Below are 2,246 nucleotides of genomic sequence, written 5' to 3' on the forward strand. Positions count from 1 at the left end.
CATAAATCTGCTTACTTTATTGGATCTACTAAAAAAAAAGCCATTGTCACTAAGATCCAGATTTTTAAATAATAATAATTTCTTTCAAAACTATCTTTCTTAGTCACTCACTGTAACTCATAATATTTAACTGGATAAGCAATTATAATTAATTACTTTTTCTATGGTTTAACTCATCTACCACAGCATTTGAGACTTGCCCCTTAGGACTTCATGGCTCCCAAAACAGTGATTTTTGGTATACTTATTGCATTGTAACAAAATATTCTATTATTCAATTTACTAAATGTAGATGTAAAGCTAGCCCCTGGCTCACAGACTCTATTAACAAAGCAACAGGAAATAAATTATTCACTAACAGAGAAAGCAGATAAATATGATATATTTAAAATGCAAAAGGAAAATCCATACCGTTTACGTGTTATCTTTCATTTGCCATAGAAATAGTGATGTGAAAAGAGCAGAATGAGAGGGAAAGTGTGAACAAATCTTAGATTCTGGAAGATGTAAGAACTGATGAGAAGAGGAAAATTGTGTGAAGAATATAAAGAATGAAGGGGAAAAAAAGAAAAAAGAATGATAGTTCAGAGCCCAGAAGTCAAAAAAGGTAGTTTCTACTGTGGTGCTTGGAGATTCCAGAAAGCACTGGATGTGATTATGGCAGTACATTGATTATGCAGAGACTGAGTTCAGTTTCAGAAAAGAGAAGATGATGGGGTGGGCATTGAAAAAAGAGGACTAGATGTGGGAGATGAATGGAGGAAGATAGTAAGGACAGGCACGAGTCTACTTATGGGAAAAGAAAGAGCGACAGATAATTGGGAGCTAAACAATGGGCACACATGGGCACAAAGAGATGTAAAGGGCATTGGAAACCAAGAAGGGGAGAGTGGGAGGCAGTGAGGGGTAAAAACTTACCTATCCCATACAATGAACACTATTCTGGTGATGGGCACACAAAAAGCCCCAATGTAAGCATCATACAAGGTATCCATGTAACAACAACATTTGTACCCCCTTAATGTTTTGAAATTTATAAAAAAGAGTGATAGATTTTGAAGTCCGCTCCTAGAGAAGGAGAAAAATACTTCCATTTGAAATTCATAGGCTGTTTAGAATGTACTGGAAGAGGAAATTAAGAATTGTACTTGAGTTGCCAGTGACCCTTAGAGATGTCTAAAAAGCAAATTTAAAAGTCATTTTCAGGAAAGGTTTTTAGCTCGTAAGAAGATAATTCAGTATTTGGGATGAAATTACGGACAAAGATTACAAGAGGGATTTTGCTAGGCTAAAAATCCTTGTAGAGTAAGCCTAGAATGGCATTGCTTAGATTTAAGCTTTTTCTTGGAAATGTGAGAAGTGGCGCAGCTGACAGTCTTGTCTCGTTCCTCCACTGGTGGAGGTGTTAATGAGCCATGAGCTCCAAAGGGTAGGCTGCTGGAAAGGAGAGAGAGATTGTGCCTCCAGGAACAGCGTAATTAGCTCTCAAGTAGTCCGGCCATCTTTGTGGCTTTATGGAGGAACAACAGCTGCCCGTTAGTGTTAATTAACCAACAGGAGAGACGGATACAAGGTGTGGGTGTGTTTTCCAAAGCCTGGCAGCCAGGGGTAGGAGGAAACCACAATAGTCAGAGGCTGAAGGTGAGGGACTCTGAACTGCAGCGGCGAAGTGGACCCAGCTTTTACTTGGCATTCTCTGTTTCTGACTATTAAGCATCCAGCACACTTTGTACTCTCCTTTCTGTCCCAAAAGGGAGGTACTCATTAAGGTTACCAACTCATAGGTGAGAAAGCCCAGCCTCTGCCCTCAAGAGCCAGGAAAGAGAGCGACCTGTCTCTTGACTCCGGGAACAAAACTGCATACACTGAGCAAGGCCAGAACGCTGTGGGAATTCTTTCTTCAGAGGCTGAGCCTGACGACGTTTTGAAAGGCTCCAGGTGCAGTGCGAGCAAGCCAGCTTCCTGAAACAGGGTCAAGAACTGGACTCGATGACACAAAATGCCCTCCAACTCCTGTGGCTCAGACTCAAAGCCATGAAGCAGTGCTGGTGAGAATCCAGCCCTGGCTCGTGCGGCCGTGTGGCACCATGTGGCTGATGTACATGGAGCTCTCAGTGCAGCACTGCTTTCTTATTTTGATTCAAGCTTCATAGTACTCGAGATAAGAACTGAAAACAACCAAATACACAGGAAATATTGTTGTAAAGATAAAAATGGAATAGCATACAATTTAACTTTCAGTTTTT

General features: G+C 40.7%; 1 protein-coding gene across 1 annotated transcript in view; it reads left to right on the plus strand.

Annotated features, from left to right (window-relative positions):
• CTNNA3 (catenin (cadherin-associated protein), alpha 3) overlaps positions 1-2,246 on the plus strand; it is a 2,098,639-nt gene that overhangs the window by 1,350,362 nt on the left and 746,031 nt on the right. The window lies entirely within an intron of this gene.

Source organism: Propithecus coquereli, unplaced genomic scaffold (genome assembly GCF_000956105.1).
Source record: "Propithecus coquereli isolate 6110/MARCELLA unplaced genomic scaffold, Pcoq_1.0 Scaffold117, whole genome shotgun sequence".
Classification (NCBI taxonomy): domain Eukaryota; kingdom Metazoa; phylum Chordata; class Mammalia; order Primates; family Indriidae; genus Propithecus; species Propithecus coquereli.